General features: G+C 37.5%; 1 protein-coding gene across 1 annotated transcript in view; it reads right to left on the bottom strand.

Annotated features, from left to right (window-relative positions):
* IQCM (IQ motif containing M) overlaps positions 1-15269 on the bottom strand; it is a 484997-nt gene that overhangs the window by 436045 nt on the left and 33683 nt on the right. Inside the window, exon 2 of the mRNA XM_082389028.1 lies at positions 1346-5580. The gene's annotated coding sequence lies outside the window, so the exon portion shown is untranslated. The remainder of the gene's footprint in view (positions 1-1345; positions 5581-15269) is intronic.

A 15269-nucleotide genomic window follows, 5' to 3' on the forward strand; every position in this document is an offset into this window, starting at 1 on the left:
ACAACTGAACACACATTTTACAAATGACTGATCCTTTGATCATTTGTCCTGCTCTACCATGACTTCTAAGGTAGATGTCATTCACTCTAAGAGAATGGATCATAAATATCTCTAGGCTTTGTTATTGTAGATTTCAGGTGACTTCCTCAAACAGAAAGTTTATTTACAGAAAATAGACTACATTGACCAGGTAACACTTTGCTTCTATTATTATTACTATTGTGGTAAAAAACACATAACATCAAATTTACCATCTTAACCATTTTTAAGTGTACAATTCAATAGTGTTAAGTATAGTCACATTGTTGCAAAACAGAGCTCCAGAACTTTTTCATCTTGCAAAACTGAAATACCCATTAAACAACTCCTCCATTCCCCCTGCCCCCATCCCTGGTAATCACCATTCTACCTTCTGTTTTTAATAATTTGCTTTTTCTGTTCATTTTGCCCAATTTTCTTGTATTTTTAATATGTTTGTGAAAAAAGGGGAGAACATGAAGACAAATATTTCACCTCACATCTGTTTTTCTGAAAAAAATCATTCAAATATCAGGTTTCTCTGAATGCCATAGAATATATTGTTTTAATGCTACTGCAATTATAAACGCAGTTTGAAGAGTACTGGGCATTTTATTTCTTATCACACCTAGAAAGTGATTGTTAAAAAAAAAATGTAAGAGGCATTTAAGCAGTTTTTCTCCTTAGTTTTGCTCAAATATAGCAAGAGTATAATTAGCTGGACAATCTGCCTAACTCTGTAAGATATGTCACCTCAACTTACAAACCTAAAGTGACAAGTTTTCCAATAAAATAAAATTCTCTACTTCCTTAAAAAAATTACTTTCAGAGAGATGAAATAAAACACCTCCAATTTTCTCTTTCACAAGAGGAAAGTATATATATAAAAGAGAAGTTAGAGAAAATTTTTCTTTTTTTTTTTTTTTAATTTAGCAGGTTAATAGGGGCAGGACAGGAATAAAGACACAGACATAGAGAATGGACTTGAGGACACGGGGAGGGGGAAGGGTAAGCTGAGACGAAGTGAGAGAGTGTTATTGACATATGTACACTACCAAATGTAAAATAGATAGCTAGTGGGAAGCAGCCACAAATCACAGGGAGATCAGCTCGTGCTTTGTGACCACCCAGAGGGGTAGGATAGGGAGGGTGGGAGGGAGGCTCAAGAGGGAGGGGATATGGGGATATAAATATAGCTGATTCACTTTGTTATACAGCAGCCACTAACACAACAGTGTAAAGCAATTATACTCCAACAAAGATGTTAAAAGAAAAAAATTTAGCAGGTTAAGATGCTGCAATAATGAGGAGACATTCATTTTCTCACCACCAAGTAATCACTTCCACATTACTGGACAGCTTCATGGGTTTGACTGCTTCATTGCCGCTTAATGATCCTGGAAATAAGTCAACATTTTTCTTGGGTTCTTTTTGCTCCAAAAAAAAAAGAAAATCCAAGAAGTTACTTTGGCAATGCAGCAACTAGAGTATTTCACTTCGGATTATTCCTCCTTTTTAGTGAACATTTAAAAGATAAATTACTTTCTTACATTCTGCCCCTAAAGTCGAAGTCTCTAAGATATAGATCTCCTGATTTTACCCGTGTTCCTGAAATGAGTAAATGCAACATCTTCCCTGAAATAAGCATCTGACTGAATGCTCCTTCTCCAAAAACAAATGCTTCAAAATATGACCCAGAACACATATTTACAGACTAAGTAAAGAAGTAATGCCTAAAATTTTTAAAGATCTACAAAGGGGAAGCTAATAATAACCCAGCAAATCATGCATTGGCAGCTCAGAAGAACCTTAAATCTGCTGATAAAGAGACAACAAGGAAATGGATCCCCAAAACTACTAAATTCTACTAAATAATCTGAGATAAAACCACAATCTCTTCATTTCTGATTTTATAATGCTCTTTTCAGTTCTATTTGTCAGCACAGGTCGGAGACTCACCATGTGTTGCAATTTTAACCAAATTCATGATTCTAAGTGCATATTTTCTTATTCATTGCTGGTACATCTCTTAAATTATACTTTGTTTGCACAAGTTGAAAAAAGTTGTATATTATATAGCTGCAAGTTCCTCCCACTCAACCTATTTCAAGTTCTGATATCAGTCAAGATAACAACGTTCATAATGAAACACTATCTCATGTTTAAATACCTATTTTAAAAATATTAATTAACTCAAGGGTTAAGAGCACCCCAAATGAAAGGCACTGGGCTAGCTGGTATACATGACGCAAAGATGGGTAACTATCCCTGCCCTCAGTCAGTTTTCAGTCTACCTAGGATGACAGGTATGAAGAGAACAACAACTCTATTTTGTGTGACAAATCTATTAGTCAAGCTATGACACTTCTGAGAGTGAGACAGAGGTGCTCTCAAAAATTAAGCCAGGATAACAGACATAAACAAGTCTGTCCCAGGAAAACTGGGAAATAAAGTCACACTAACTATGGTATATAATGTTTTGCAGTTTATTAACTGCTTTTCAAAAATCTTATTTTATATTTTTTCCAGAAAACAAAGCTATGAGATAAATAACACAACACCATCCCCTCTTTTAGATAGGAAAACTAAGGCTCAGTGAAATGAAATGATTTACCTAAGGACACATAGCTAACAAATGATGGGTTCAAGGTTTGAGGTGAAATTTTCTAATTCCACATCTAATGTCTTTCCACTATAACATATTGCGTCATCAATAACTGTATCCACTAGATACACAGCTACATTCTATAATTACAACTTGTGGGAAGCATAGTTCTAATCATGAGACCCCTAAAGAGATATAAGAAAACATTTACCAATTTGACAGTATTATCATTTTCATGGTAAAATTTGTGTGGATAAATGAAGGCAGTTTAATAAAAGGAAACTATATAACATAAAGTTGACACCAAAAAATAAGAGCTAAAACAATTTCAAGTAAAATCAGAAAGTAAGGGAGGATGTCTTCATCACCATTATTCAAAATTGTCTTGAAAGTTGGAATGAATAAATACTGGATAAAAGGAGATAAAAACACCTCTTTTTGCTAATAAGATTGTACAATACTACAGATAATGACTAGAATTTTGAAAAATTGGTAAGATGGTTAGATTCAAGATAAATGTTTTAAAACTCTATAATTTTTCTGTGTTCCAGCAATAAGCTCCCCTTCCTACCAGGCCCAAGATCCTCCAGACCACTTCTCATTCTGTACATAGACTTCTGCCCCAGTTATGTCAGATATTTACAATCTTGAACAGAATATTTAACATCCCACTCTGAATTATCTGCTTTGGATATTTCTCCAAATTCCGGAGCTATCACCAAAACAATGATTTATCTTGTATCTATGACCAACAGAACTTACTAAAATCTCCCCTTTGAGGATAAAGACACTACCTCTAAGACAAAATTCTACCCCACTCTTAGAGCCACTGGCAGCAAATTCTTGGACATTTTAAAATTGCACATTTGTCTCTGCTTGCAGTTTTAAAGAATGCATAACTACTGACATCCAGTATTAGATCATTCAACTCAGACAAGCAAAAAAAAAATGCCCATGATAAAAAGACATGCCTGTGATTTTTATGGAAATTGTCCAATTCAATATTATTTCCCTAATAACCTGATACAACCTGTTTTATATGACTTTCAGCCTTTAAAATCTTTTTTCTAAATAAAAGACAGCAGTTCCTATAAAACTCAAAACTAGTTGATTTTATCAATGAGATTCACATGTCATCCTTTTAAAGACTGCGAGTAACAGTAAAGGAATTTTCATTTTATTGCTGTGTTGAGGTTTATTCCCTGAGACCTTTTATCTTTTCTGCCTATAGTAGGTATAAGGGACTTTCCTTGTGGGCTTGATGAAGTGAGCAGCCATATGGAGAAGTCTACATGGCAAAGAATGCAATAACCTCAAGGGCTCTAGGGACTGCAGGTTGCCTCTAGGACCTAGGCCATATTTAACCAACGATCAGCAAAAAGTTGGGCTCTTTAGTTATATAACCACAAGGAAATAGATTCTGCCAACAACCTTAATGAGCTAGGAAATGGATTCTTCTCCAGCTGAGAACGCAATCTGGCCAATCCAGTGAATGAAGCCTTCTGAGACCCTGAAGCACAAAGCACATTCAAGCCATGCCCAGAATCCTGGCCCACAGAGACCGAGATGATAAATGCATGTGTTGTTTTCAGCCACCTAACTTGTGATAATTTGTTACACAACAATAGGAAACTAATAGACTTTCCAATGGCTTTCTGTCTTAAGAGTGAAATCCCAAGTCATTTTTACAATTTGGGCCCTTGCTGCCCTCTCTAACCTCATCTTCCTCCATTTTTGTCATTGCACCATGGCCTACAAGTTCATCAAATATGACAGATTCGCCACTGGCTCAGGGCCTTCAAACATTCTGTCTGGAATGCTGTTCCCAGATTTCTGCTCAGCTCACAGCTCACCTTCTTCAGGTACCCATTTAAAGATTGCTGTGTTGGAGACACCTTCCCTTAAAAAGAAAACAGGAATTCCTAACCCCACTCAGCATGCACTGCTAACATCTGACTGCTTTATTTTCTCCACAGCATTCACATTTCACCACTTGATATGTGCTTATTCATTTATCTGCTTATAGTATTTTGCCCTGTACCAGAATGTAAAGTCCAAGGGGGCAGTGACTTTGTTAACTGCTGTTAATCTATATATGGGGGACATCTGTTGAAGAAACAAATGAATAAATGGAGAGATAAGTTAATGAATTAATCAAAGCAAATCACAAAGATACTGAAAAAATTAGAGAGAAGTTAATAGATATGAAGAGTAAATTAAAAAATTTATAAAGATAAATTTTATCTAACAAATGAAACAGAAAAAGAATTCAGAGCTACAGTAAATAATAATTTCCCAATTCCACATGATTCCGGTGGAGAAAATAACATAATTTTTCTAACCACAGGAATTAAGCTAACTTCATACTTCTTCACAGCAACTTCCAGAAGACAATGGAGCAATAACTAAAATGTTCTAAGGGAAAGAGAGTGTGACCTAAGGATTTTTTTTTTTTTTTTAAACAGAAGGGCTCTTTTTTTTTCTTTTTTAAATTTATTTATTTATTTATTTATTTATGGCTGTGTTGGGTCTTCGTTGTTGCACACAGGCTTTCTTTTAGTTGCGGTGAGTGGGGGCTACTCTTCGTTGTGGTGCGCAGGCTTTTCATTGTCGTGGCTTCTTTTGTTGTGAAGCATGGGCTCTAGGCATGCAGGCTTCAGTAGTTGTGGCACGTGGGCTCAGTAGTTGTGGCTTGCAGGCTCTAGAGCTCAGGCTCAGTAGTTGTGGCACACGGGCTTAGCTGCTCCGCGGCATGTGGGATCTTCCCAGGCCAGGGCTCGAACCCGTGTCCCTTGCATTGGCAGGCGGATTCTTAACCACTGCGCCACCAGGGAAGCCCTGACCTAAGGATTTTATACTCACTCATCTTTTCCTCTGAGATTCAGGCAACTGACTTTATTAATCTCACAAAATCATAAGAAATGCACTTTCTATGATAGCTTCATGAAAAGTGAAATCTGCAATCAAGAAATAGATGAAACAAGGGACTCAGAAATGAAAAAGCAAGGATGAATAAGTGTTAGTGGGCATTGAATCAATTTAAATACACCTATTTAGACAACAACAGTAATTTGTTAGAAATATAACTTGAATGTTTTAAACCATGATGAAGAAAAATAATATAACCAACAAAGCTGAAAGATTAGTGGGGAGATGGTTAGAAGTAATAGAAGTAAAAGGTTAATTATTTCCTCACAATTCACATCAGGGAGAAAATTTATATCTCAAAAATTGACACATAAAATTTTTTAAATTACCCAAACAACTTAATTTATCCTTCATGATAATTTTCCTAACATTAGATCTTTGAGGAATTTTTTTTAAAAACTTTTTGTAGATTGGCAGAAAGTAAATATTTAGATTTTTGTGGGCCACATACAATCTCTGTTGTATTTGTATTTCTTTGTTTCTTTTATAACCCTTTAAAAATGTAAAAACCAACCTTAGCCCTCAAGCTTCACAAAACCAGGCCATGGGCTGAATTTGGCCTGCTTATTGTACTTTGTTGACTCCTGGCTAAGAGTTAAGTAACACTTAGCTAAAATTCTGTTGTTCTTTCATTTTCACTCTAGAATCCTTTGATTCTGTCAAATTTAAGTAAAGTTAACTGTGGTATTTTTGTATTTCAAAATTTTATGATAATGTATAGGACTTCCTATACATTACTTCCTTGACTTTTGGTCAAGAGGTACCCAACAGGTATGATTCACAATGTTTGACATCCAATCAAAAATTATAAAGCATGCAAAGAACCAGGCCAATATAACTCACAATGAGGAAAAACTAAATCAAAACCAAACCAGGAATTACACAAATGACAAAATTTGTAGACAAGAACATCAGAATAGCTCTTACTACTGTATTCCATATGTTTAAATAGCTAGAGGAAAGACTGAGCATGTTAAGGGACAATCTGGAAGGTATTTAATATCTAACCACTAGAGATGAAAACTACAATGTCTAAGATAAAAAATACACTGGATGGGATTAACAGTGATAAACACTGCAAGAGAAAAAATTACTAAACTTGAAAGCATATCAACAGAAATTAATCAAAAATTAAACACAGAAAGAAAAAAGACTGGGAAAAAAACAAAACATCAGTGAGTTGTGGGAATACTCAAAGTGGTCCTACAACTTATTGATGTTCTGTTAATTATCTGTTTAATTGAATCCTTGAAAAAGAAGGGAGAGGACAGAAAAATATTTGAAGATACAATGGACAAAAACTTTCCAAATTTGATGAAAACTATATAACCAGAGATCCAAGAAGTTCAATAAACCCCAAGCTCAAGAAAAATGAACCACAACAAATTGTTTAAAACCAGTGATAAAGAGAAAACTCTTAAAAGCAGCCAAGGAAAAAGACAGATTGCATACAAGGAAACATAGATACAAACTGAAAAGCCAAAGGCAGTGGAGTCACAGCTTCAAAGTACTGAAAGAAAATATCAACCTAGAATTCTAAACCCAGGAAAAATATATTTCAACAACAAACATATACACCTATTAGAATGACTAAAATTCAGAACACTGACATCAAATTCTGGCAAGAATGTGGAGCAGCGGGAACTCTCATATATCACTGGTACAAATGCAAAATGGTACAGCCATTTTGGAAGACAATTTGGTGGTTTCTTACAAAACTGAATATACTCTTACCATACCACCCAGTAATCATGCACCTTGGCATTTATCCAAAGGAGCTGAAAACTTAACGTCCATAGAAAAACCTACACAAGGATGTTTATAAAAGCTTTATTCATATATTTCTTTAAAAGATAATTATTTAAAGAAAAATTTAAAGCAAAATTGCCAAAACTTGGAAGCAATCAAGATGTCCTTCAGTACATGAGTGAGTACATTTACCTGCAGTACAACCAGACAATGGAATATTATTAAGTGCTAAAAAGAAAAAAGCTGTCAATACAGGAAAACACATGGAGGAAGCTTAAATGCATATTACTACTGTATGATTCCAATTATATATATATTCTGGAAAAGGCAAAACTATGGAGACAATAAAAAAGATCAGTGGTTGTGGGGTGGTGGGTGGGAGGAGATGAAGAGGCAGAGCACAGAGAATATTTTAGGGCAGTAAAAATACTCTGTATAAATATAACATTATAATAATAGATATATGTCATTATACATTTCCCCACCTCCACAGAGTATACAATACCAAAAGTGAACTCCAAGATAAACTACAGACTTTGGGTGATTATGACATGTCAATGTAGGTTCATCCTTGGTAAAATGTAAATCAAAACCATAATGAGATACCACTTCACACACACCAAAATGGCTATAATTAAAAAACAAAAGACAGGGGGGGTCTGGGCAAGATGGCGGAAGAGTAAGACGCAGAGATCACCTTCCTTCCCACAGATACATTAGAAATACAACTACACGTGGAACTGCTCCTACAGAACACCCACTGCACGCTGGCAGAAGACGTCAGACCTCCCAAAAGGCAAGAAACTCCCCACGTACTTCGGTAGGGCAAAAGAAAAAACAAATAACAGAGACAAAAGAATAGGGACAGAACCTGCACCAGTGGGAGGGAGCTGTGAAGGAGGAAAGGCTTCCACACACTAAGAAGCCCCTTCGCGGGCGGAGACTGTGGGTGGCAGAGGGGGGAAGCTTCGGAGCCACGGAGGAGAGCACAGCCACAGGGGTGCAGAGGGCAAAGCGGAGAGATTCCTGCACACAAGATCGGTGCCAAGCAGCACGCACCAGCCCGAGAGGCTTGTCTGCTCACCCGCCGGGGCGGGCGGGGGCTGGGAGCTGAGGCTCGGGCTTCGGTCGGATCACAGGGAGAGGACTGGGGTTGGCGGCATGAACACAGCCTGAAGGGGTTAGTGCACCACAGCTAGCCAGGACGGAGTCCGGGAAAAAGTCTGCAGCTGTGGAAGAGGCAAGAGACTTTTTCTTGCCTCTTTGTTTCATGGTGCACAAGGAGAGGGGATTCAGAGCGCTGCCTAAATGAGCTCCAGAGATGGGCACGAGCCGCGGCTATCTGCGCGGACCCCAGAGACGGGCATGAGACGCTAAGGCTGCTGCTGCCGCCACCAAGAAGCCTGTGTGCAAGCACAGGTCACTATCCACACCGCCCCTCCCGGGAGCCTGTGCAGCCCGCCACTGCCAGGCTCCCGTGATCCAGGGACAACTTCCCTGGGAGAACGCACGGCGTGCCTCAGGCTGCTGCAACGTCACGCCAGCCTCTGCCCCTGCAGGTTTGCCCCAAATCTGTACCCTTCCCTCCCCCACGCCTGAGTGAGCCAGAGCCCCCAAAGCAGCTGCTCCTTTAACCCCGTCCTGTGTGAGCGAAGAACAGACGCCCTTAGGTGACCTACACACAGAGGCGGATCCAAATCCAAAGCTGAACCCCGGAAGCTGTGCGAACAAAGAACAGAAAGGGAAATTTCTCCCAGCAGCCTCAGAAGCAGCGGATTAAAGCTCCAAAAACAACTTGATGTACCTGCATCTGTTGAATACCTGAATAGTCAATGAATCATCCCAAATTCAGGAGGTGGACTTTGGGAGCAGGATATATTAATCTTTCCCCTTTTCCTTTTTTTGTGAGTGTATATGTGTATGCTTCTAGGTGAGATTTTGTCTGTATAGCTTTGCTTTCACCATTTGTCCTAGGGTTCGGTCCGTCCGTTTGTGTTTTCTTTTTTACTTAAAAAAATTTTTTTCTTAAAAAATTTTCTCTTAATAATTTTTTCCTTATTTTTTATTTTAAAAAATTCAAAACATTTTTTTCTTAATTTTTTTTCATTTTTTATTTTAAAAAATTTTAAAAAAAACTTTTTAATAAATTTTTCTTAATAATTCCTTTCTTATTTTTTATTATAATAGCTTTATTTTATTTTATTTTATTTTATCTTCTTTCTTTCTTTCTTTCTATTTTTTCTCCCTTTTATTCTCAGCTGTGTGGATGAAAGGCTCTTGGTGCTCCAGCCAGGCATTAGGGCTGTGCCTCTGAGGTGGGAGAGCCAACTTCAGGACACTGGTCCACAAGAGACCTCCCAGCTCCACGTAATACCAGACAGCAAAAATCTCTCAGAGATCTCCATCTCAATATAAAGACCCAGCTTCACTCAACGACCAGCAAGCTACAGTGCTGGACACCTTATGCCAAACAACTAGCAAGATAGGAACATAGCCCCATCCATTAGCAGAGAGGCTGCCTAAAATCATACTAAGGCCACACACACCCCAAAACACACCACCCGACGTGGACGTGCCCACCAGAAAGACAAGATCCAGCATCATCCACCAGAACACAGGCACTAGTCCCCTCCACCAGGAAGCCTACACAACCCACTGAACCAACCTTAACCACTGGAGACAGATACCAAAAACAACAGGAACTACGAACCTGCAGCCTGTGAAAAGGAGACCCCAAACACAGTAAGATAAGCAAAATGAGAAGACAGAAAAACACAGCAGATGAAGGAGCAGGGTCAAAACACACCAGACCTAACAAATGAAGAGGAAATAGCCAGTCTACCTGAAAAAGAATTCAGAAGAATGATAGTAAAGACGATCCAAAATCTTGGAAATAAAAAGGACAAAATGCAAGAAACATTTAACAAGGACCTAGAAGAACTAAAGAGGAACCAAGCAACAATGAAAAACACAATAAATGAAATTAAAAGTACTCTAGAAGGGGTCAATAGCAGAATAATTGAGGCAGAAGAACGGGTAAGTGACCTGGAAGATAAAATAGTGGAAATAAATACTGCAGAGCAGGATAAAGAAAAAAGAATGAAAAGAATTAAAGACAGTCTCAGAGACCTCTGGGACAATATTAAATGCACCAACTTTCGAATTATAGGGGTCCCAGAAGAAGAAGAGAAAAAGAAAGGGACTGAGAAAATATTTGAAGAGATTATAGTTGAAAACTTCCCTAATATGGGAAAGGAAATAGTTAATCAAGTCCTGGAAGCACAGAGAGTCCCATACAGGATAAATCCAAGGAGAAACACGCCAAGACACATATTAATCAAACTATCAAAAATTAAATATAAAGAAAACATATTAAAAGCACAAGGGAAAAACAACAAATAACACACAAGGGAATCCCCATAAGGTTAACAGCTGATATTTCAGCAGAAACTCTGCAAGCCAGAAGGGAGTGGCAGGATATACTTAAAGTCATGAAGGAGAAAAACCTATAACCAAGATTACTCTACCCAGCAAGGATCTCATTCAGATGTGATGGAGAAATTAAAACATTTACAGACAAGCAAAAGCTGAGAGAGTTCAGCACCACCAAACCAGCTTTACAACAAATGCTAAAGGAACTTCTCTAGGCAAGAAACACAAGATAAGGAAAACACCTGCAATAACAAACCCAAAGCATTTAAAAAAATGGGAATAGGAACATACATATCGATAATTACCTTAAATGTAAATGGATTAAATGCTCCCACCAAAAGACACAGACTGGCTGAATGGATACAAAAACAAGACCCATATATATGCTGTCTACAAGAGACCCACTTCAGACCTAGGGACACATACAGACTGAAAGTGAGGGGATGGAAAAAGATATTCCATGCAAATGGAAATCAAAAGAAAGCTGGAGTAGCAATTCTCATATCAGACATAATAGACTTTAAAATAAAGACTATTACAAGAGACAAAGAAGGACACTATATAATGATCAAGGGATCGATCCAAGAAGAAGGTATAACAATTGTAAATATTTATGCACCCCACATAGGAGTACCTCAATACATAAGGCAAATACGAACAGCCATAAAAGGGGAAATCGACAGTAACACAATCATAATAGGGGACTTTAACACCCCACTTTCACCAAAGGACAGATCATCCAAAATGAAAATAAATAAGGAAACACAAGCGTTAAATGATGCATTAAACAAGATGGACTTAATTGACATTTATAAGACATTCCACCCAAAAACAACAGAATACACATTTTACTCAAGTGCTCACGGAAAATTCTCCAGGATAGATCATATCTTGGGTCACAAATCAAGCCTTGGTAAACTTAAGAAAATTGAAACCGTATCAAGTATCTTTTCTGACCACAACGCTATGAGACTAGCTCTCAATTACAGGAAATAATCTGTAAAAAATACAAACACATGGAGGCTACACAATACACTACTTAATAACGAAGTGATCACTGAAGAAATCAAAGGGGAAATCAAAATATACCTAGAAACAAATGACAGTGGAGACAAGACGATCCAAAACCTATGGGATGCAGCAAAAGCAGTTCTAAGAGGGAAGTTTATAGCAATACAAGCCTACATCAACAAACAGGAAACATCCCGAAGAAAAAACCTAACCTTGCACCTAAAGCAATTAGAGAAAGAAGCACAAAAAAACCCCAAAGCTAGCAGAAGGAAAGAAATCATAAAGATCAGATCAGAAATAAATGAAAAAGAAATGAAGGAAACAATAGCAAGGATCAATAAAACTAAAACCTGGTTCTTTGAGAAGATAAACAAAATTGATAAACCATTAGCCAGACTCATCAGGAGAAAAAGGGAGAAGACTCGAATAGAATTAGAAATGAAAAAGGAGAAGTAACAACTGACACTGCAGACATACAAACGATCATGAGATTACTACAAGCAACTATATGCCAATAAAATGGACAACCTGCAAGAAATGGACAGATTCTTAGAAATGCACAACCCTCCAAGACTGAACCAGGAAGAAATAGAAAATATGAACAGACCAATCACAAGCACTGAAATTGAAACTGTGATTAAAAATCTTCCAACAAACAAAAGCCCAGGACCAGATGGCTTCACTGGCGAATTCTATCACACATTTAGAGAAGAGCTAACACCTATCCTTCTCAAACTCTTCCAAAATATTGCAGAGGGAGGAACACTCCCAAACTCATTCTACGAGGCCACCATCACCCTGATACCAAAAACAGACAAAGATGTCACAAAGAAAGAAAACTACAGGCCAATATCACTGATGAACACAGATGCAAAAATCCTCAACAAAATACTAGCAAACAGAATCCAACAGCATATTAGAAGGATCATACACCATGATCAAGTGGGGTTTATTCCAGGAATGCAAGGATTCTTCAATATATGCAAATCAATCAACGTGACACATCATATTAACAAACTGAAGGAGAAAAACCATATGATCATCTCAATAGATGCAGAAAAAGCTTTTGACAAAATTCAACACCCATTTCGGATAAAAACTCTCCAGAAAGTGGGCATAGAGGGAACCTACCTCAACAATAATAAAGGCCATATATGACAAACCCACAGCCAACATTGTCCTCAATGGTGAAAAACTGAAACCATTTCCACTAAGATCAGGAACAAGACAAGGTTGCCCACTCTCACAACTATTATTCAACATAGTTTTGGAAGTGTTAGCCAAAGCAATCAGAGAAGAAAAAGAAATAAAAGGAATCCAAATTGGAAAAGAAGAAGTAAAGCTGTCACTGTTTGCAGATGACATGATACTATACATAGAGAATCCTAAAGATACCACCAGAAAACTACTAGAGCTAATCAATGAATCTGGTAAAGTAGCAGGATGCAAAATTAATGCACAGAAATCTCTTGTATTCCTATACACTAATGATGAAAAATCTGAAAGTGAAATTAAGAAAACACTCCCGTTTACCATGGCAACAAAAAGAATAAAATATCTAGGAATAAATCTACCTAAGGAGGCAAAAGACCTGTATGCAGAAAATTATAAGACACTGATGAAAGAAATTAAGGATGATACAAATAGATGGAGAGATATACCATGTTCTTGGATTGGAAGAATCAACATTGTGAAAATGACTCTACTACCGAAAGCAATCTACAGATTCAATGCAATCCCTATCAAACTACCACTGGCATTTTTCACAGAACTAGAAGAAAAAATGTCACAATTTGTATGGAAACACAAAAGACCCCGAATAGCCAAAGCAATCTTGAGAACAAAAAATGGAGTTGGAGGAATCAGGCTCCCTGACTTCAGACTATATTATAAAGCTACAGTCATCAACACAGTTTGGTACTGGCATAAAAACAGAAACATAGATCAATGGAACAGGATAGAAAACCCAGAGATAAACCCACGCACATATGGTCACCTTATCTTTGATAAAGGAGGCAAGCATATACAGTGGAGAAAAGACAGCCTCTTCAATAAGTGGTGCTGGGAAAACTGGACAGCTACATGTAAGAGAATGAAATTAGAACACTCTGTAACACTATACAAAAGAATAAATTCAAATGGATTAAAGACCTAAATGTAAGGCCAGACACTATCAAACTCTTAAAGGAAAACATAGGCAGAACACTCTATGACATAAATCATAGCAATATCCTTTTTGACCCAACTCCTAGAGAGATGGAAATAAAAACACAAATAAACAAATGGGACCTAATGAAACTTAAAAGCTTTTGCACAGCAAAGGAAACCATAAAAAAGATGAAAAGGCAACCCTCAGAATGGGAGAAAATATTTGCAAATGAAGCAACTGACAAAGGATTAATCTCCAAGATTTACAAGTAGCTCATGCAGCTCAATAACAAAAAAACAAACAACCCAATCCAAAAATGGGCAGAAGACCTAAATAGACATTTCTCCAAAGAAGATATACAGATTGCCAACAGACACATGAAAGAATGCTCAACATCATTAATCATTAGAGAAATGCAAATCAAAACTACAATGAGATATCATCTCACACCAGTCAGAATGGCCATCATCAAAAAATCTACAAACAATAAATGCTGGAGAGGGTGTGGAGAAAACGGAACACTCTTGCACTGTTGGTGGGAATGTAAATTGATACAGCCACTATGGAGAACAGTATGGAGGTTCCTTAAAAAACTACAAATAGAACTACCATACGACCCAGCAATCCCACTACTGGGCATATACCCTGAGAAAACCGTAATTCAAAAAGAGTCATGTACCAAAATGTTCATTGCAGCTCTATTTACAATAGCCAGGACATGGAAGCAACCTAAGTGTCCATCATCGGATGAATGGATAAAGAAGATGTGGCACATATATACAATGGAATATTACTCAGCCATAAAAAGAAATGAAATGGAGGTATTTGTAGTGAGGTGGATGGACCTAGAGTCTGTCATACAGAGTGAAGTAAGTCAGAAAGAGAAAAACAAATACAGTATGCTAACACATATATATGGAATCTAAGGGGAAAAAAAAAAAAAAGGCCATGAAGAACCTAGTGGCAAGATGGGAATAAAGACACAGACCTACTAGAGAATGGACTTGAGGATATGGGGAGGGGGAGGGTTAAGATGTGACAGGGTGAGAGAGTGGCATGGACATATATACACCATCAAATGTAAAATAGATAACTAGTGGGAAGCAGTCGCATAGCACAGGGAGATCAGCTCGGTGCTTTGTGACCACCTGTGGGGGGGGATAGGGAGGATGGGAGGGAGGGAGACGCAAGAGGGAAGAGATATGGGGACATATGTTTTTGTATAACTGATTCACTTTGTTATAAAGCAGAAACTAACACACCATTGTAAAGCAATTATACTCCAATAAAGATGTAAAAAAAAAAAGATAGACAGTATCAAGTGTTGACAAGGATCTAGAGAAACAGGAACACTCATACACTGCTAGTGGGAATGTA

The sequence above is a fragment of the Balaenoptera borealis genome (assembly GCF_965194805.1).
Source record: "Balaenoptera borealis genome assembly, chromosome: 4".
In the NCBI taxonomy this organism is placed as follows: domain Eukaryota; kingdom Metazoa; phylum Chordata; class Mammalia; order Artiodactyla; family Balaenopteridae; genus Balaenoptera; species Balaenoptera borealis.